The 22,764-nt window shown below is 37.4% G+C and overlaps 1 protein-coding gene across 1 annotated transcript in view; it reads right to left on the bottom strand.

The window, feature by feature from the left end:
* Positions 1-22,685, bottom strand: part of BAHD1 (bromo adjacent homology domain containing 1) — a 104,667-nt gene extending 81,982 nt beyond the window's left edge. The window contains exon 1 of the mRNA XM_072429018.1: positions 22,509-22,685. The gene's annotated coding sequence lies outside the window, so the exon portion shown is untranslated. The remainder of the gene's footprint in view (positions 1-22,508) is intronic.
* Positions 22,686-22,764: the final 79 nt, after the last annotated feature.

The following is a 22,764-nucleotide window of genomic DNA, read 5'->3' as shown; positions in this document are numbered from 1 at the left end:
ACAGTTGTAAAAAGGTCAGTTTGACCTATCATGTTTGCGCAATTATTATTTATGGTATGTTAACAGGGACATGGCAGGGTTGCAGCATTTGCTTGCATTTTGCTAAGCTTTGATGTGTCCCTCTTCCCTATATTCAAAAGTTAGAAGGTAAACATAAAAGCTGGTTTATTATTACCATTTTAGACATGAGACTATCCTTTCTTTAACAGTAATTTAGTAAGGGTTGACATCAACATCGGATGTCAGAGCTTAAAGAAGATCCTAAATCACAGTCCTTACAATAAGAATAAATTAATAGCAACAAGCACACACTCATTTATGGGCTATATATGGAGTCCCTAAAGAAAAATACAAGTAAAAAAAAGTATGTTTCTTTTAAAAATTAAAATAGACTTTAAAGAAATTAAAGTTTAGAAAAAATATAAAACAATAGTACAATTATTACCTTATCCCAAACAAAATCTTAGACAACGCTGTCTAAAAATAGACACTAGAGAAGCCTAATCTAATGCTTTCTAATCTCACGGTAAGCACAAAGCACCATGTTAAGTGCAAAATCAAACAATCAAGGCGAGAAACAGCTGTAAACATAAAAGTCATTACAATGTGCTATAAAGGCTCTTGCAGTGGAATACTTGTCCATACAGGTATTAAAACCCAAGTTCTCCTGCAATTCCACTTTGTGTGCATTTCAGAGAGTTTAAACCTAGCTGTAAATCCTAGCAGCAATTGAAGTTTAATGCCAGCCAGATAAACAACCCATTGGTACAATAACATGTTTTATAAGCAACTAGGTGTTCATACAGTGTATGCCAAGCTTGTTAGGCAAACGTAGAAAATGATTAGGATCTTCAGAAATTGCTATATTGTAGCAGCAGTGGCACAAGGCTACTTTAAAGACCTGATTATCAGTCATTTAGGCTTAAGCTACGTACACACTTCCAATTATTATCGTCGGAAAACGAACGACGAACGTTCCTGCACGATATATATGAACGATCGTATAGCACCGATCCTGCACATAGAGGTAACGACACGATCGTTCGTAGATATTGTACACACAATAGATACGATCGTTTAAGCGATAGAGGAACTATGTGCACGACAGGAAAGTGAACGGACGTTCGTTCATCACGCATGCTCTGAACATGGACGATCAACGAACGACCGTACACACGAACGATGTTCAACGATCGTCGCCCAATCCGATCCGCCGGTCCGGTCGTTCGTTTCCAACAATTTTCCTCGTTGGTCGGCGTCGTTGGTTACTTTTTTACGAACGATTTTTTGCCCAATCGATCGTTCGTCGTTCGATTGGAACGATAAAAATTGGAAGTGTGTACGCACCTTAAGGCTGCATACACACGAGCAACTGTCATTGGAAAGGATCTTTCACGATCCTTTCTCAACGACAAACTACTGCACGATGCATGAACGAGTGATGTACATACAGCACCGTTCTGCTCTATGGAGAAGGGAGAATGACAGAGCGGCAACTCGCTGCGCGCTCTTACCCTTTACTTCTGTTACGATCGTTCGTCGTCCATCGTCTGTGGATCCGCCAGAACAGTCGTTCGGACGATGAACGATGGGCGCTGTACACACGCCAGATTTTCGTCCGATATCGGCCCTGAGATGATTATCGGACGAGAACCATTGCAAGTGTGTATGTAGCTTAAGTTTACATGGACTGTTTCCCCAACCTTAAAACGCTGTGCCTACAATTCTGTGTTTGAAATTTGTAATAATTCCAAATGCCAGTGTCAGTGCACAATAAAATGTTTTGTAGTATTAGTAGTATTTGTTGTATTTTTGGGCTACAAAGTGAACACATTTTCAAGTGTTTGGACAGTCTTAAAGCACAGTGTTTTCCCCAACCCACTTTAGCTAGGCTCTTCAGTAACCACCTGGCTGTTTTTGGGTGGTTACTGAAAAGCAGGGTCACAGTACAAGAGCATAATACTAAGAAGAAAGTAAAAAAGGGACATATTAAGAAGAACAGTAAAGAACTCATAAATACTTTAAAACATGGCCATGAACATTCAAATTGCCCTTTTGAAATTTAATTGTTTAGGCTGTTTTTGGGCATTTATGGAGTGTTCATCTATTTTACCTCTTCTTACCTCTCTAGGAGTTTAAAACACCTTTATAAATAAATGCTTATTGTTTATACGAGTTTAAAAATAACGTCTATGTAAACTAGTCTTGTTGTGCTGTTGCTCATTCACATATGTGTATGCATTTGCATATTTCCTAAGGGCCCTCATTGCTACTGATTTATTTTTTCCAGTGTGCCTCAAGCAAGACAGTTATGTTTTATTGCATGTTCTGCGTAGTGCGATGAGGGTCAGGTGCTTTAGTTTTGACTGTGTTTGCATGTTGGGGGCCCAATAAAAAACTAATGGGAACACATAGTGCTACAAAGTGGGTGTGCAATGATCAGTGAACTATTTGCACTAAAATTTACGATGCAAGTGAAATTTATGCGAAAGTCTCAATGTATGTTACTAAAATACAACTCATCAGCAATAGTAAAAAACACCTTGTTTTATACTTGATACTGGAAGCAAAACAACCATGTGTAAAAAAGTAAATTAGAACATGTTTAGGTAGCTAATGTGACATTCACCAAACATTTACTGCAGATAAATAATTCACTACATATAAAACACATTAAATAGGAACATTCAGATGCTTCGGTGAAAATCTGGTGAATGCCAAAGCATTAAAATGTGCAAAGAATTATATTCCTGGGCTGATGAAAAAAATATTTAGATACATGCCTCTCTCTTTCTTTCCCTTTAAAAATGATGTACAGAAGAAACATTTCGATCTGCCAGAAATCTAGTGAGCAAAAACTTTCCTGTTGGAGCACATAACACTTTAAAAGTTTATTTACTGTAGTCCAGCAGAGGAGAACTGAGGCTGATTTCCAAAAGAGGTTAGAAATTTTCACTCAATAAATTGTGGCAATATATTTACTGCGATTAGACTATTGTGTGAAAAATAAATCCCTCTTTACTTATTTAATCTGTGCTCAATGGATTTCTAGAGCAACCAATGTTTTTTTACCTACATGTTGGACCATCAAGTTTAACCAACAAAAAATATAATTTTAATAATAAAAAATATAGTAATAATAAAGTATACATATATAAGAAAACATGTATATATTTTTTTCAGGAAGTTTTGCATGTGGTTAACACAAAGGAAGGCGACAATACAAATTCTAAAGTAATAAAAAGTAAAGTAATAAAGTAAAGGCTCACTTCCTGATGAAGTCTATTCCACATTTTTACAGCTATTTCTGTAGAAAATCCCTTTCCTATGTGTAGATTAAACCTCTTTTCCTCCAGATGCAGAGGACTCCTCTACACTTTCCAATAACTCTAAAGTAAAAATCTTTACAGCATTTTCACCATATGAATAGTTTATATACTGTATTCATGTTTGCATCCATAAGGCATGAGAAATAAGTATGCATTGCAGAGAAAAAAAATGTTTATTTTATAAATAAACTTTGAAAAGCAATGTACACTCTGGATGACTAAAAGACCACATAGACAAGTGTACCACATAGGGGCCACAATATATATATAAAATATTGCCATGAGAAATATGGCATAGCTATCATAAAAATATGTGGAAATCATGGCAAGATGATTTCCACATTATAATACCAGTAATAAAGAAATAGTTAATATAAATGTGCGATAGTTTGCTTTTAACACACTCCAAAATAAAACGCTAGAGCACATTTAAATGTGGGAACAATGCCATCTCCTTCACGTTCTCTTTGAAACATTATGACAGGAAATATGAACCTGTCTGTTCTGATCTAGCAATTCACAATAAAATAAATCTTCAGTGTTACTAAGCACAAAGCTTTTAACATATTGGAATGCAAGGCTTGCCTGATGTCTAAAACACTGCATTTTCTGCAGTTCACTTCAAGTTCTGATTAAACCAACAGAGGAAAACATTTTACACTTCTAGCTATTTAATATGTCTGTCTGTGAAAAGGGAGGAGGATGGCTTTGAATAGAGTGACTTCAAAGCAGTCCATAATGTTGCATTGTATGAGATGCTACTGAGATTACCATCCAACCGTGACACTCCGCTGCCATAATCATGGACTACACATTCTGCTATCTCTGCCTCTTTTTACTTGAGTTGCCACCCCCACCAGTGACAGCGTAAAATATAGTCATTACAGAAGAATACGTCTATACAATTTTATTTTCTGTTCGGCTTAGGCTGCCCGGGAACAAGCTGTTTCCATACCCAAGGCTAGGCTGCCAAATTGCCCCCATCCTATCATGAGTTCACGAGTTTATATAATAGCAGCTGCATACTGGATTGTGCGACATGGATTTAATTTATATATTTACAGGAGCAGCAAGAAACAGTCTCCAGTGTCCAGCACAGTATCTGAAAACCTCATGGCAATGTTTTAAGTGCCTGATGTTTCCATTTCTGAAAAAGGGTCAAATTAAAATTCTGCCACCTAAAGCAATACACTAAAAAAGTTTAAGAACAATTCCAATTGCAGCTGAAACTCTGATTCACATTCGCACAGCCAAACTGTAAATTAATAGAGAGAACGAAGTATTAATTTTTCTAATAAAGAATATTGAATTGTCCTGGTAAAGTGTATATCCAGCCAAAACTGTGGGATAATGGGTTTGGGTTAAAACACCAATGAGGTTTTTTTCTTTTTGCAGCAAAGTTCATCTGCCATGTTTACTAGAGCAAAACATACAGAAACCCAAATGTTTTTATTGGGTATACTAGAGGAAAATTATTACCATGCAGGGCAGCACAGTGGTTCAGTGGTTAGCACTCTTGCCTTTGCAGTGCTAGGTCCCAGGTTCAAATCCCAGCCAGGGCACTGTCTGTATGGAGTTTGCAGGTTCTCCCCATGTCTGTGTGGATTTCTTCCGAGTACTCTGGTTTCTTACCACATCCCAAAAACATGCAGTTAGGTTAACTGGCTTCCCCCCCAAAAAATTGACCTTAGACTACATTAATGACATTGGTAGGGACAAAAGATTGTGAGCCCCTTGTCCAGTCCTGGAGATTGGTTGGTGAATCACATGAAAGGGAGACATGCCTGATACCTTGAAAATCTTTTGCTTTAAGATCTGGGAACAATAGCAAAAAGGGCTAAAATTTGATATATGCAGATAAAACAGGGTTTTATTTTTATCCATGGTTAGAATAGAATCTCGACTCTGGCATCAGGAAACATTCCAGTTTTGTCTTTTCTGGGGCACTTTTCAGCAGTGTTTCTTACCCAGACTTTCTCCAGAGGTTTCCATGGGTGTATTGAGCTATTTGTGCCTCTTGGGTCAATTTAGGTGACACCAATGTTCTTTTTTCTTATTTGTAAGGATGACATTTTTCTCACTGGCAAGCAATGTAGAAATCATTTTTTCTACTGACCACCACATTAAAATATTGCGAGCTGTGGAAGTAGTAATTTTAGAAGGGGTTCCCTGAAGACCTGAAAGTTATTTCAAAGGCTCCTCCGTCTTAAAAAGTTTGAGAAAGACTGAATTACAGTGTTAAAACCACACCACTTCCTATTGGGAACACTTTTGATTTGCCTTTTCTACACTTTCTGTATCCACACCTTATCTGCCAGTATGATTGTATTAACTTTAATAATAGGGTGGATCTCAACAAAATTTTACTTCTAACACCACTCTCAGATGAATTTTACAGAACTAGTGTACATGACAAAAAGTGATAAAATTAATATAATCTATATAAATAGATACATAAGCATGATAATTGATATCACTGAACTAGATGTGACTCCCATATTAGATCTAGCAAACAATCTAAAAATAGACCCACTGTACATAGTAATTAAGCTTAATTACAGTCCTTAAAACACTCCTAAAAATGCACAAAGCTTTAACTTAGAACACCATTAAATCAGTTTTCTGACCAGATAAAGAAGAGTAACAAAGTAATAAAGTTTATTAGAAGAGTTTTCTGGTAAGTCCTCATTTAGAATGTGAGAAGCATTGTCATGCAGCACTGCAGGATGTAGAAACTAGAATCTAGTTCACACAGACAACTAGGTTTACACAGATAACTTTATTAAAAGTTCTAATGTAGTGTTTCTTAAACAGGGTTCCTCCAGAGGTTGCTAGGGGTTCCTTGAGCAATGAACAATTTGTGCTTCCAAGGTGTCACCAATAATCTTTTTTGTTATCTATAAGGATGACATTCTTTCCACTGGCCAGTAATGTTAAGCCGCATACACACTTGCAATTATAGTCATTGGAAAGGACCTTTCACAATCCTTTCCAACGACTAAGCACTCCACGATGCATGAACGATGCTGTACATACAGCACCGTTCTGCTCTATTGAGAGGGGCGGGGGAGAGCGACGGAGCGGCACCCTGCTGCGCACTTTCCCGCTTAACTTGCATTATTATCGTTTGTCGTTCAACGTCCGTGGATCCGTCAGGACAGTCGTTCAGATGATGAACGACGCTCGCTGTACACACGCCAGATTCCCGTCAGATATCGGCCCCATTGGAAGTGTGTACATAGCTTTAAAGCTATTTCTCCAGTTCTTCCAACTGACCACTATACTAATGTACTGTGAGCTGTGGATATAGTTATTATAGAAGGGGTTCCCTGAGGGCCTAAAAATTATTTCAAGGGTTACCCTTGTGTAAAAAAAAATAGTCAGTAAACGCTATTGTAATGTTTAACCATCCAATTTGTTACAGCAGAGCAGAATAGGGGTTAAACTTCTTCGTGCACTGTTTTATCAGTCAGTATGGTGTACTGAAGATACTGGGTCTAAATACACTGCATGTGTAAACTGCATTAAAGAGGAACTGTAATGTATTATTCGTCATTTTTATTTATTTATTTTTCTAATTTGTATATATATATATATATATATATATATATATATATATATATATGTCGATATTTTTGTATCACAAATAAATATTTCATAAATGGCAAAGGACTGCCAGAGTAACTTTAGGGTAGCTAAAGACAGAGCACTGCAAAAACTGCATGCTCACTTTGTCTAAAAGAAACTACATGGATATGTTATTTCAAGTGTTCGAGTACATTTTAGCTTGACCCATTTACTTGTTCAACATGCTTTTTACAACAGTTGGTAATGGGAAACTGAAAAAATGCAGATTAGATATTGTTATATTTATATGCAATATTTCACACTAACCTAAATATACAGTCATGAGAAAAAGAAAGTACCTCCTCATTTCTCAAGTTTTGCATATTAAGAGATAAAAGACGATCTGGTTCTTAGGAGATCCTACAATTGGGTAAATAAAACCTCAGATGAATAACAACACATGGCATACTACACTGTGTCATTATTTTATTTAACAAAGCCTGAGTCAGAATGCAGAAGCTGTGTGTAAAAAAAAAAAAATACACCCATATGATTTTACAGCAAAATGTAGAAACCACTACATAGTGTCAATTGATAAAATGCAATGGTTTAAACAGCTCCCTATTGGAAAGCAGAAATCTGTCTTTTACTCTTTCAGGCATATACTGCTGGTCTTGTTTAGTAAGGCAGAACTTAGGAAACATAACACATATGTAAATCTACCTTCCATATTTTTTCTATATTGTTGCATCTTCATGGCAATATACTATGGGTTGTTTCAGTGCCCAACATAGTACGCTGCCATGATGACCCAGGGAAATGTGCTCACAGTAACCCCTGATCAAATGACAAATACCGGGTTTATAATAGGTATTACATGATAGTGGAAAAATGCTAGGGCTGGGTGTTTTTGCTTTTAGCACACTGCTTCTGCAGGGTTTTACTTGTCTAAGCAATTTTCTTAGGTTACGTACACACGTGCAATAATTATAATTGGAAACAAACAATTAACAACCGATCGTCCGATAATCGTTAACAAAGTTAACAACGACGGCAATAAACGTCGCTTGAAACAAACGACCATCCCCGAAGATCTGATTGGGCGATGATCGTTCCCTATCTATTGTGTGTATGGTTGTTCAGTAATCGTGGATTGTTCTGCGGTACACTTTCTCCAGTATACGTCACTTCCTGCATCGTTCAAACAATCGTATCTAGTGTGTGTTCATTATTGGTGGATTATATCTGAACGATTGTATCGTTACAGCATGTACAGAATTAAGCATAATATGATCGTTCAAAATAATAGTGCATAATCCTTGATTGGTCATTAATCGTTCGTCTTCTAATGATAATTATTGCACCTGTGTCTGTAGCCTTAGTCCTCCATGAATGACAAAGTGGTTCACAGCAGGTATTTATGACTACTGACAAATGGCCTAGAAATGCTGGGTCGATCTTTAAGCACCAAACCCCCCCATCATTCAAACCAGTGTGACTTAAATAATTTTTACTGGCTTTCCTTGCTGACCCTCCCCTGAGAGAGCATATTAAGCATGGGAGGTGCCCGAGTATGGCATTGAATATCCAGACATAGAGGCAGAAATATGCATTGCTTGTTTTCCAGATTACCAGGTAGAACAAGAACTTCATAATTTAGTAACCCATGTTTTAGTTTACCACTATCTTACTGGATCCATGCAAAAACCTAATACATTTTCTTCATAACATATTCCATTAGGTTTAAAAAAATCTTTAGATGTAATTTTTCGTATGTCCTAATAACTCTGTCAGGAAATATAAAGACATTTTAAAGTTCATTCCCCTGTGTGATCACTTGTTATCTTTTGCAGGTCATAGCCAGGCAGATCTACAACACAAAAATACTCCCATCAAGCAATTTAATCTTTCAATGTTTGGCTATGTGAAAGCTGGACTGTCAATCATCATGATGTATTGGGTACAGTCATTTAATATGAAAACATTTCTGCTACCAGGCAATTCTACTGCTTGGTTTATTTTGTGGTTTAGTTTTTTTATTTTAAGAAACTTTCCTGCATTTTTACCAGACCTAAAGTATTGCTTTAAACATTGCTAAAACGTATTTATTATTTTTTTTTAAATTTATATAAAAAAAGCTAAATTCCCGAAAAGCAAGCTTAATTGTCAAATCACATAACTATCCACGATTCATTCATAGAGATTGGAAGATCACTGCACTGACTACAGATGTGATCCTGAAGACACTGCAGATATGTCAACTGACTACAGGTCATTAACGCGTGATTTATGTCTAGTAATATCTGTATGCATGCTTGAAAATAAACAATAATTGGACAAATTCATCTATCAGCCAGAGGTAGCTTGTGGCACCCTAGAATCATTCTCGTTCGTCATCTTTTTACGTGATTCACACATTTTTGAATGAATGATTATCTAACTATGGGTTAAGAATCGTTTACTTTGAATGACATTTATCTGGCATTATTACAGGCAATAAGAACGGAACAGCCTGCAATAAAACATTAGTAGGTTTGGAGGAGACCAAAGACTTTTATCAGACTTTTATTGCTATTTGTGTCCATGTTGAAGATTTTTCCTAACATCCCCTTCTGTCGCTACTGTAATCAAAAGTAAGAAGAAATATCACCGTGAGGTCTTACTCTTTCCTATTCTAACCAAGACTTAAAAAAAAGAAATTGTATGGTTGGAGCTGCACTTAATAAATTGAACCTGTTTGTCATAATATATGACTTTTTACAAAATATATCACATTTCTAAAGCATACTGGACAGGCCTTGCAGTACATTTTTTCCTTTATTCATGTGGTTGTATTACTGTGTATTAGGCAAAGACAGATCATTTCAATTGCTCTTCACAGCACTTACATTTCCCATCTGAAAAAGATTGGTTAGTGTTTTAAGGAAATAAATGATGATTCATCTGAAATGCATCTTCCACTTTTTAAGAATACCTCAGCGTTTCAGTGAAAAATGTTTGTGTATGGTGAATTAATTTAGTGAGCGGATTCCAGAGTAACTCCTCCTGCAGTAAATATAACGAGCACATACTCTGTAATTAAAGAAGAACTTTGCTCTAATTATAATTTGCTTTATTGATTTTTACATGAGGAGCTTTAACCCATTTTCCTGGGAGGCAATTTAGCAGCTTTACAATGTTTTACATGCTTATAAAAAAAGGACTCCCTGAAATTAGTGCAGCATAAGCAATGGAATGGAGTGGGATGGAAAAGGTGGAGTGTTGTAAGGTGTAGTCAATATGGGAAGGATGATAATGAAGAGCCGAAGATCATAATGACTCTTGGTAAAATGAAGGCACCATTCAAGAGGAGACTGTGATAGCAGTACCTCTGTTGCTGATGGCACCCTTGTTACGGCCTGTTAGCCCTCCTTGTCATCTTATTTATTTTAACTGAAGTGATTTTCGTGGTTACATTACATTTACAGCTATCAGGTCTTTGACAGTCCCAAATAAAATAAAATTGTGAATGTCGGTTTCTTCATGACTCTGTGGCCTAATAAAAGCAAGTACAACTGGTGTTTTGGCAGTGATTAAACCAATAGAAGGTTAAACCACTAACATTTGAGTGATGTATAACAAGGATAAGGTATATGATATTCAGGAGTAACCACTGGTGGCTGATACGTTTGGCCATAGTAATATACATGGTTGACATTAAAAAATCCAGCAACCTCCAGACCTGTGCCGGATTTTTTACAGTTATATCTGCTGTTGTATATATTTAACTGAAAATGACAACCTGTACAGTCCTTTAAATGGATACTGAATCCATAATGGGGCTATACAGCAGCAAATAAATGAGAAGGAATGAGCAAAAAAGCAGGTGCAAGCAAGACCCAACAGCTGATTCTGAAATACAGCGTCATCAAAACATAAACGGAGCCTCCAAAAAACAGTGTAAATTTGAAAACGCGCTCCAAAATTCAATGCCGAAAATCTGAACAAACTGTATTATCGATGGCCGGAATTTTGAATGTCATCCTGTACCGACCAGAATTTGTCATAAAAAGCTATAACCAGTATTTTCCAACAATGAGTAATTATTGGCAACATTTTTTACAAAACAAATGCAGCCTACAATCTGGCCTATTTGGATAAAACACAAAAAGTAGAATTCTTTATAAGTACTTTTATTCTAGTCTGTGCCGTGGGTTATAGTTTTTACCTACGTTTTGTTAAATGAATGGGCATTTTTACTAGTTGAAGAATAGCCGAAAGAAATAGCAACACTTTTTTACTGCCAAGGAACATGGGATTATTACATCCCAGTTGTGAACAGCTGTGACACACATTATGGTGATTATATTCCACTGCTGTTTTTGCTACACTTGTAGGACTAAGCGCTCATAAGAGTCGGTGTGTTGACAAAAGGCAAGATACGATTACTTGCTCTGCCCAGAGACCGCATGCCGCTTTGCATACTGACTATGCAGGTTTGTGATAGTCATTGTCTAACATGATCATACATTAAAATATATTTTGATTCTATATTGAAGTAACGATGCGATGATTTGATAAATAGAATGTTTAGAGTGTTATTTAAACATTTTACTACAAAATAAAAGTTGAAGTGCTAAATTGCAAATCAGAGGTGCAGGAAATTATATAGCAATCTACAATAATCAATCCAGTCGTGGCAGTGGGAACATTTAAAAGGAAGCTGTTGTCAGTTAGATTTTCTACTATAAGTTATTGCTATCATGTTTTGCATATGAATAATGGACATATAAAATAAATGCCGTTTTTCTCTTGTCTTTATGTTCTTTGTAACATGGGATACATCAAAGCAGCCCATTTAAGTAAACTTGCTACCAAAGCATACAACACAGTGGACCTAAAAACAGACCATGTGTTCATTCGGCTTAAAGGCATTTTTCTTGTATGGCATAGACCAGCCTTTCTCAACCTTTTTACCTCATATGAACCCATAATAAATTTCCATGTCTCATGGAACCCCTGGTAAAATTGGGTGTCATTGCCTCTTTACTTTAGAGGTCATATGGAAGTATGTTCCCCTAACAATCATGGTCACTTTTACAGAGCTAAAATAATCTCTGGTGTCATATTGGTGGTAATGGCTCAATAGCTATCCAGGCACCTGCAAATGGAAGGTCACTCAACCACTGCTCAAGGAACCCCTGGTAACTTCTAGAGGAACCCTAGTTGGGAATGAGAATGACTGACATAGACTCTTCCAAAGAAAACATTTGAAAGTTGTTTGTTAGCAATCACATCCTCCAGTGCATGACCACTTTGGTAATAAGCAATAAATCCCTTTTAGTAGTATTTTGACCAGTTTTATAAAAGTACAGCAAATAATTTGTTGCATCTGTACATATTACAATATTGTCTATTAAACAGTTAAATCAGCTGGATGGACCAGATAGAGTGTTTTTCTTGTCATTCAAAAGCCTCAAGCTACAGAAATGATTTGTACACTAAGCAGATACTTAATGGCAAAAAAGATAAAATCTATAGTTTGTTTATTCCTAAAACCTTATGACAACAAAATAACTCAAGTTACCAAGAATGCATCACATTTTCTTATCAAGCTCTCGAATCATTTGGATAAAAGATGGATATCATACCATAATTAAAGAAATGAAGAACAAATTCTGACCAGCATTGGTTTGCTCTGTTTGTTTGTTTTTTTTACCTTTTTTTTTTTTTTTTAGAAATGGTCTTCATGTAAAGGTATAAACACACAACAGCCCAACCTAGTCCTACATGCTACACTGTCTTGAGGTTAGGCTACCTGTAAGTAAGATCCCTCTCTAATCCAAAAGGACCAACACAACTTTTGCTCAAGGAATGGCTGCATTTGAGCACCACTGCAAGTTTCCCAACAGTATCCTTTGAATACGTAACCATTACAATGAACTGCTCATGTTTCCATTTGTCTGTTAAATATACCACTGAATGCAAAATCCAGAATTATCGAGAACAGGATCAGGGTAAGGTTTGTGCAGTTCAACAAAAAAATTAGTCTAGGCTGACACTATTTAGGCAACACAATGCTTTGTGTTGTCATTCTATAACATCGACAGGTATTTTTCTGTACTGGCGAAGTCTTCAAATAGTAAAATGTACATGCACCGCAACGCTGTACTGCATATATACCTTGTAGGGTGATTACCCTTATTTACTCCTATGCTATGGCTTACTACAAACAAAACTAGAAAATATACAATTCTTTTTAACATAAGAATGGAGATTATATCAGGATGCCTCCTAATGGGTTCTCCAAAGCAAGCAGCACAGGTACCCTTTTAACATTATGTCAGGTTTCATCCTTTTGTCTAGCAGCAAGTTCTTATAGCACAGAGAAAGAGGAGAGAAAGAGAGCCACTGATCTGCAGTCAGTTCACACCTATCAGGGTCTGTGTATAGCAAAATAATCAGTGTTAAGCTACCTACACACGTCCAATGGTTCTTGCCTGATAATCAGCTCAGGGCCGGTATCGGGTGAGAATCTGGTGTGTGTACAGTGCCCGTCCGAACGACCATCCTGGCAGATCCACGGATGATGGACGACGAACAATCCTAATACAATTGAAGGGGAAGAGCGCGCAAGAAGTAGAGTGCCCCTCTGTCGTCCCCCTCCCCTTTCCATACAGCAGAACGGTGCTGTATGTACAGCACTCATTTATGCATCGTGCAGTCCTTAATCATTGGAAAGGATCGGGAAAGATCCTTTCTAACCACAATAATTGCACGTGTGTACGCAGCTTAAGTCTAGATAACATGGAAAACGTGGGCCCAAGAGACTTTATCCAACCCAAAACACCACAAAGTCCATCGGCTTTAGGACTAATACCAGAACATACTAGGATAAGAAAAAAACATTTCCTACAAAAAGATACAAAAAAAAGATATTTTTTATTTAGTATTATATAAAAGGTTCAAACAAAACATACAACAAAAGCAAAAAGAACAATGACATCATTATGGAGCAGACACCAGGGACCGATATCAAGTTCACATTCCAACAAAACATAGGCAAACAGATATAGATATTCTAAAAAAAAAAATTTTTCAATTTATTTTCAGTACTTTGTGCTTCCCTTTCCATTGATCTGCCATTTATTGGGTGCAATTCCATACTGCTTATTGATGAAACAATTGTAGAATCTGAAGTTGTAATAAGAAAGAATCACATCCAAACAATAATATCTCTCCAGAGATTAGATAACAATTTAGAATTAATTCCAAAATAGTTTTCCAAAGAAACAACTATAGCCTGTTCATGAATTAAGATTATATGGAACAGATTGCAATTGTGGCTGTCTAGATAAAGAAGACATGCTGACACCTCCTGACAGTGTTAAGGAACAATGTGAAGGGTGGAGGGCAGACACTGAGATGGATCACTGAAGATGTAAGAATTGTGCAGTTAAAGAGAATGCATCCACATGTACATATATAATTATTAGTGATTTACATACTGCCTTTTTTTCCCAAACAAGCAGATATAGTTTTATAATAAATCATATACAGCATAGGGAAAGAGAAAGAAAGAGAGATAGAGAGTGTGTCCTGACCGTTCGATCATATAATCCTAAGGGATAAGGGCTTATTCTTACCAGCATGCTGACCCTCTAACGTGACCCTCTCTATTAGATACAGAATGTCCTGTTCTGGATCATTTCTTTGCCTTTCCAATTTTATTCTCCTGAGCTTGGTCGGTGAACTTAGAAAAATGGTTTGCTTGGACCTGTCACAAGTTTAGCAATGCAAACTGAGTCTATGAGAAATATATGCATTGACAGAAAAATAATTCAAAACATTTGAAACATAGGCAGATGAATAGATATGCAAATTGTAACATTTCCTAAAATGAAATTGAAATTGTCCAAACTACCTGTCACCGGAGCATCCTTATCTTTAAATTCAGTCTTTAATGTTTTGTGAGTGCCATCACTCATCAACAGATAGACTGAAGAAGATGGTGGGGAGAAAATGTCTAATATAGATTATATCCGATCAGACTAGGGTAAGCTGACCTTACAATGGTCGATGGGTCGACAACAAATGTAAAGGATCAATATCACCTTATTGTTGATCATTTTCCTGGTTACCTCTGTGCATTCACCCTTCACTTCCTAACAAATGCGCTCCCTGACCTTTACACTAACAACCAGCTTAGCCGGGTTGTTAGTGTAAACTGCAGGAAGTGTTTTTTGCTTGAACAAAAGACAGAATTGATGATCAATGTTCCATGAATCCAATTAATTGATGTTTGAAAATCCCCTTATTTTTAATAGGTTACCTTTTCTGTTTTTAACATATATTCTATTAATAATATCCTGCATTACATGGTCATCTTTAAACAATATTTTAGGCAGTGTGGAGTGCTTAATAGATTGGGAAAGAGAATATAAAAATCTAGAACAGCTTCCAAGAACTAAAGGTAAAAATGTGGAGAGATGATTACAGCGGAGGAAAGCAGAAGGTCATACGGCAGCGGTGGTAATGTCTGCAGACGTATCTGGATAATTATGACAACATATGCGGAAAGTAAGGCAGGGGACAGCTTTGTTAGAGTATAATCTGTAGTTTCTGTGTAACCGTCTGTGGAAGGAATGACAAGAGCTGAGCAGGAGACAGGTGGATAAATTCAGCAGCAGAGGTCAGGAGGAACTGGAGTGCTGCCAGTCAGATCATTGGTGGTCCACACATAACAGTGTTCGTCAAATCAAAATATAATGGGAAATGGTCTGACAGTATGGTAGTGTTAGGAAAACACAAACATTAGATATGGTCATTTCCAGTGACAGAAGAACAATTTAGTGCTATACATACAGCACCATTCTGTTTTAAGAAGAGGGGAGGGGTGTAGGACAAGCAAGCAGCACCCCACTGTGTCCACCTCCACAGGGAAGAACAGCAGTCATCACCATTTAGTAGTTCGTTAATTTGCCAGAGTGGATTGATAAACAACAATGGTGGACTGCTGTATACATGCTAGATTTTAGACAAGGTGACAATAATTTAGAGTGTGTACGTAGCTTTGGAGATCAAATATAAAGAAATCAATTTTCAGAGCTACAGATCATATAAGCAGAGGTTTCATTAAAATAAAAGTGAGAAAATGTGGAAAAAAGTGAGAAGTTAGAGAGCAATCATATTTCATATTTTATTTTCTGGTAAATGGAGCAAATTATATGATTGTTTACCAAAGGCAACTTCTGACAATTTCTCATATTTGTTTATTAAATAGTGCCCTAAATTACTTGATTTTCAGTTAGAAGAATTACATAAATTGCAGTCTTATTGCAGACATAAGTTCTTTTTTTATCAGAAAGAAAAAAGGCATCAAAGGAACAGCAGATAGAAAATCAAGAACATGACATAACATAGTCAGATCATAAGCCAAAAATTAAATTAGTGTATCATCTGTATCACAATGGCAATGAAACTCAAAGGAGCTATGAAAAAAAGTTTTGGCATTAGATATACTGGAAATTAGATAACACATGAAGTGTGCATAAGATTTGAGGCAGTTCTGAATTCCTGAACAAAAATCAGCAAGTACATATTTCACGTTCATTGGTATATTTAAGTAACCAAAAGGTAGCAAAGTGGAAGGGGGGGGGGTCATTATTAGGGTTTACAACCACTTTAAATGGACATCTATGCCACAAATCAAACCAGTGAGCTAATGAAGAAATCCAGCACACTGCAGCTGTGCTAAAATCATAAATTCACCAAATTAACCTTCATGTGAGTTATCTTTAAATGACAGCACACACAGAGCACCTCACAGGGTCAGCCAAAAAAGATCATTGTATCACTGAGAGGCACAAATTGCTCATTGCTTAAGGAACCCCTAGTAACCTCTTGAAGAACAATAGGGTTCTATGGGACCCTGGTTGGGAAACACTGACCTAAAGTAGCCCACATCCCAAGAAGTATTCCAACTTTGTTTAAATTCCATAAAGTCTATGGAGCTGTATTCGATAGATATGTCTAATCCTGATACCAAAGAGGATACTAAAACCTATTGAAATTTAGTAAATATAATGCTGGGGAGGGTGGGTTACTTTAAATCATGGAATGGAACCAAACAAGATAAAGTGCAGAATGTTTAATTAGGGAAGAATTTACTGTCAATCAGCCTTTTGTAAAGAAATAGCCCAACATGGTTCAGACCACTGGGTCAGTCTGATCAGTAACGAGAAATAGACCACAAAATCATTTATACAGATGAAATCTCAGTTCTAATGGAGCAGTCTATTTAGTACAATCACTTGTCTTTTATACAGGTAAACACTACATGGGGCATATCTGTATCTGTAATAAGTAATGAAATAATGGAAAACTGCTACAACGAATGCAAACATTACATTAGTAAGTCAGATCATGTGCTGCCTGAAAATACAATATCATTAACCTTTCTTCAATAACATGACCATGTAAAATGCTATGTGTGTCATTTGTTAAATAAAAACATACTGGTTTATAACCACGATTTAAAATAGGTGGTGACCATATGACATTTAAACAGCCATGCTTGCAAAATTCTTAACATACTTGACGTTGCACACAGAAATCCAGCCAAAAATAATAAGATGCAAATAAAACCAGTTTTTGTTGCAATATTCGGCTTTATTCCAGTAATTTTTCCCAAAGTACCCTTTTCTAGCTCTACATGTCCCCAGTCTGATGACCAGCAACATTCCATCCACATCATATGAGCCCAAGTCATTGTGGACCTACCCCAGATTATAAATGGACAAGAAAAGGAGAAGAAGAAGACACAAGTGACTCTGCTTTCTCCTCCTATTATGTGTCTTGTCTGCATAATAACTCATTGGCTCTTTGTGCTGATTCTTTTTCTCACACTCCAGCCCTGCTAATCCAGATACTTACAAAATAAATGTAATGATGCATTAATGATCACGGAGCTACAATCATGTGTGTATTTTTTTAATTATTACCTTGTATGTATTCTGGATACTTTGTATCTGATAAAGTATTGTGTTATGTAATTTATATAAACTAAAGTAATCCAGACAACACAACTATTTACAATGTACTTCTTTACGAAAATGAATTTAGTTGTATTGCAAAAGAAATATTCAGCGTAAGTAACCCTTAAAGTGTTAATGCATATGAAACTTTACACCTTTTATTCAGTAAGCCATGTCATGTTTGTCATAATTATCATTTTTTACAGCTCTTGTTGCTAAAAATAAGGACTGATACAGCAAATAATGATTTTATAGCTTCATAAACTGAGCATATCAGACATTTTCTGCCAATTCTTAAGTTGACTCATACGGGACATATGTTGAGAATCTTGACATATGTATGAGTCTCCTCCAGCTTTGGGGCTGCTATTTATTTTGCAGGGATGCAGTCCTACAAGCAATCGTCTGCGCTATTCCCAGTATGATATCTATCACAAGTTCATTAAGTTCTATTTTTTTTATTGTGGTTTGGGCCACCAGCAGCTGGGAAAAAAACATTTTTGGGGGCTCAGCAGACCAATGTATGGTCAGCTGTATATCTAGAAATGTTTAAGCTTGGCAGCTGGGAATCTCATCACAAATTTTCTCATTGTATGGAATTGACAAATGGAAAGTTTGAGGCATTTGATCATGAAAATCTGTACTTTGCCCATGCAAGGTCAGTTAGAATGCATAATACCCTATCCTATGCAACCCTGACATGCTGATAAAAATATTTGGTATTCGCCTTCCACTCATGTGACCGTGCTGATGATTGGCGTTTAGCCCTCTAATATCACATGGGATAGTCCTGATGGCTGAATGGTGCAGCAAGGAAATGGTGAGCACATGCTGCTAGGAAATCAAAGTGAACCTGTCATAGGCAAACCACAGTTTTTTTTTTTTAAACTAATCATAAGAAGCCAGATATTTAACATGTATAGTGGTTTATTAACTAAAGATTTATAGTCTGGTCGCTTAATAATAATTGATCATTTTGCAAAGAATGTGTTAAATTTACAGTAAATACTAGTAAATTGGGGGAAGAGTTTTTCAGTATTAAAACCCAATTGAATGCAAGCAAAATCTTTTTTCATTATATTCTCTTTGCGAATGATTGAGTATTTAAAATTAATTCAGGTCCACTTTATATTACTATTCGATTGCATTCACTTTGTTAGGTGAGCAGCCTCTTCTCTTAGTAAACCAAGCCTACTTTGTACAAAGAACCATTGTGCACTAAAAATATATATGTATCTCATGACATCTGTATTTATTTACTACAGTTATCATTCATTACATGCTTCTTTTACAAAAGAATTTTCTCTCCCAACCGAACAATGTACACGGTGATTTATGAGCTGAGAACTTGGATCAGATCATACACATGCCAGTTATCAGTAAATAAGGTCTAAAACATTTTTAACAGTAATCAGAACATGTAAGGGTGCCATGACACTGTTCTCCATGACCAGCGGATGTAATGAAGCTGCAGACCTCTGCATTCTGTGGCTTGTAAGTGACACTTCCTATTTCCAGTACTCAGGCAGTAAAAAAAATGTCATCACTATTAGATTTTCAAATGTCTTTCAGAAAAGAATGATAAAGCCTGTGACCTTTCACTCTGATCTTATCTACACAATCATTCTTGTAAAGCAACTTGAAGTCCATATCACTCAATCATCCCATAAAAAAGGAAAGAAACAGCATTTTTCATGCATATGTGCGCAGATACATAAACAGCATGCAGGAATCTACTAATGATAATACAAGCTATTTCCTTCATACAGCAAACTACTCATGGAGATATCCTAATTATAGAAAACTATTTTATGACTAAACGGACGCTAACCTTTTTCATCTCAAAAATTGCAAACGTGACTCATCTGTTCAATAGATGATTCAGTATATTTATGCATAATAGGCTCCTGTTTATTTGAGGTATTTCATTTTTTTATATACATACATAAATAAAAAATACATTTAAAGGTCACAAACTTCTCTTTTGGATCTTTAGAGGGAGTTGGGAGAAGCCATTGTTACAAAGTTCTGATACCCTAAAGGAGCCTTTCTCAAACTTTTTATCCCTGAGGAACGCTTAAAATAATTTTTAGGTCTTGGGGTACCCTGGAATGTGAATCATTCCCCCCTATGGTGGTGGTTAGAATGCTACCATTATGAACAGCTATTCCTTAGTGTCATTCATGTGGCTCTACCAACTGGTGACATACCCAGAACTATGAGGGCACTGTATCAGAAAGAAGAACAGTTAGTCACTGCTCAAGGAACCCCTTGCAACCTCTAAAGTAGTGTTTCTGGACCTTGTTAACATTGAGGAACCTTTGAAATAACGTTCAGGTCTTTAGAGAAGTACTTTATTCACAGGTGTGATAAGCAGAAGGAAGAATGCCTCCTACATTGCTGGCCAGTGGGAATATCACCCTTGGTGTCAGATAAAGTGACCTGATAGACCTGAATTGCCCATTGCTTATCGAAGCCCCAGCAACGTTTGGAGAATACCTAGGGCTCCACGGAACCATAACTGACAAACACTGCTCTAAAGAAACCCAAGCGTACCAGAACCCTGGATAAGAATGGCTGTCCTAAGGAATAAATCCACAATGTACTCATTATCATTTTCTAAAAATGTTTTGTCATATAAAATATTTGTCATACTTATTTGTCCTTACACTTCCAACAGCTAAGTTCAAGTACCCAAACCTTGTGTTTAGTTAAGGTTTCCACTAATTGATAAGTTAGACATAGCCGCTAGCACTCCAGCCTTGCAGTGCTAAGGTCTCTGGTTGGAATCTAAGCCAGGAAACTACATGGAGTTTATATGTTCTCCCTGTGTTAGCATGCGTTTCCCACAACCCAAAAAGTAGTAGTGGTGGGAACAGTGGTTCTTCCAACTGTTGTTATACCCAGAACTATGAGGACACTGCATCAGAAAGATGGTGTTGGGCTCAGATGGGTGGTGGGAACCGTGGTTCCAGGGTGGCTCCCAGGTGATAACACCTTGCCAGCCCCTTTGCAACTCCTATGCCCGTTCTCGATAAACCAGTATTTGAATATTTGACAGTTTGTGGCCATTTACTACCACCCATATTTATTACCAATGGGCAGGTGAAATTGAGAAACTACATGTAGCACCTTGACCACAGGTAAGAATGAGAAAATGGTAACCACACTACATCCTCACTGTCCATGTAAACCAGCCAACAGTGGCATGACTATGTACAGCGCTGAGTAATATGTTGGCACTATATACATCATGATAATTGAATGATGGTGTAATTGGTGTTTTTCCTTCATCTGATGAGTTGTCAATCATTATTCTGTAACCATAGAGTACAAAGTTTGTATGCATGTTGCTGCTTACTAGCTTGTTAATAAATATATATATATATATATATTATTTATAAATGTTACCATCTTAGTTTCAAACAAGATCTGACTTTATTCCTGCGAGATACACACAAGCTGCCTTTCCTCCAGCAATAACACAAGTAGCCACCAATACACCTGAATCTATTCTCCATGCAAATAATACTGTCAGTGCTATAATGACGGTTCCTCTTTACAGGTGGAAGTGTCAGCAGGGTGTGGTTAATTCTGAGGTTCTGATCTCTCTGATGTTCTGTCATCAAGCTACAAACAGCCCAACCAACACAAGACATCAAAGAATAAATATCTACTTCTGACTTCTGACAGATCTTCTACCTGACATGGAGAGCAGGAAGTCATTGCAGTCAAAGCATGGCAAGGTATGCAAAGTCTACCAGCACTTCACAGGTTAATCCTCTTGATGACGACAACGTGGCTCCTGTCACACCTTACTGACAAGTGACGTCATAGCAGCTGCAGGCTAACAACATATGAATGGATCGGAGGGATCAAATTAACCATTTCATTGCTATAATAAAAGCCAATTCTAGCAGCAGTGCAGGTCACTTTTATGATGCCATCCCAAAAAAAGAGGTTTCTGCTCCAATCATTATTGGAGATCAGTGGGATGTGAATGAGGGGCCACTCTATGGGCAATATAAAGAAAGACTTTTTCTAGCTTTAGGCCAAATCTTTTATATACAAGACTATGCATAGCAAGCTGGTTCCATAACTAGGACAATTGACTTCACTAAAAGCCCCAGATGGCATGTGCCCAATGTGGTGAGGCCAAACTTCTTCCAAGCAGCTGGATAGACAAGCTACCACCCTTGCCAAGCCCGATTCTCAACCAATCCGAGCACTGAACCTGCAAACAGCGCAGGTGGCATCCTACAAGAAGCAGAATCTCCCCTGCAGCCTGTGACACCCATCGCGGCAAACAGGTGTGTGGCACCCAAGGGTGTCAGGGACATCATGTGGGAGGCACTGTGGCTGGGCAGAGTGAAAGGAAACCACCCAGCAAGGCACGCTTCTCCCCTGGAACCTGAATAATGCCAGGCAGCCATTCTTCCAGGGCACAGACCCCCCCAGGCAATGGAAAGAAGAGCCTAGAAGGCACATGAGATGAGCACGCATCAACTCGATGCCATCGTGGTGCCAGGGCTCTCTCTGGAGGGGGTGGTTAAGGTGGAAGTCTCCAGAACAGCAGAAAAAATCTTCCAGCTCTTACCTGGCATTGGAGCTGGCACAGGGGGCACCTCCCGTGGGGCAGCCAACATGCGCCATCTTTCCGGGGATCCTGGATTTTCCCGAGTCTCAATTTGCATTAAAAGAAAACACACGGAGAGGAGGGTAGGAGGGGAGCAGCAGCAGCAGCAGCCATCTTTAGGGAGGAGGAGTGAGAGACAGGCAGGCTGCAGCATCTAGAGGGGAGGGGAGAGCAGAGACACTGCCAGTGCAGGAGACAGCATGGAACACAGGGCAAT

Source organism: Pyxicephalus adspersus, chromosome 12 (assembly GCF_032062135.1).
Source record: "Pyxicephalus adspersus chromosome 12, UCB_Pads_2.0, whole genome shotgun sequence".
NCBI lineage: Eukaryota > Metazoa > Chordata > Amphibia > Anura > Pyxicephalidae > Pyxicephalus > Pyxicephalus adspersus.
Note: the sequence above shows the minus strand (reverse complement) of the source record. Positions and strands in the feature narration are given on the sequence as shown.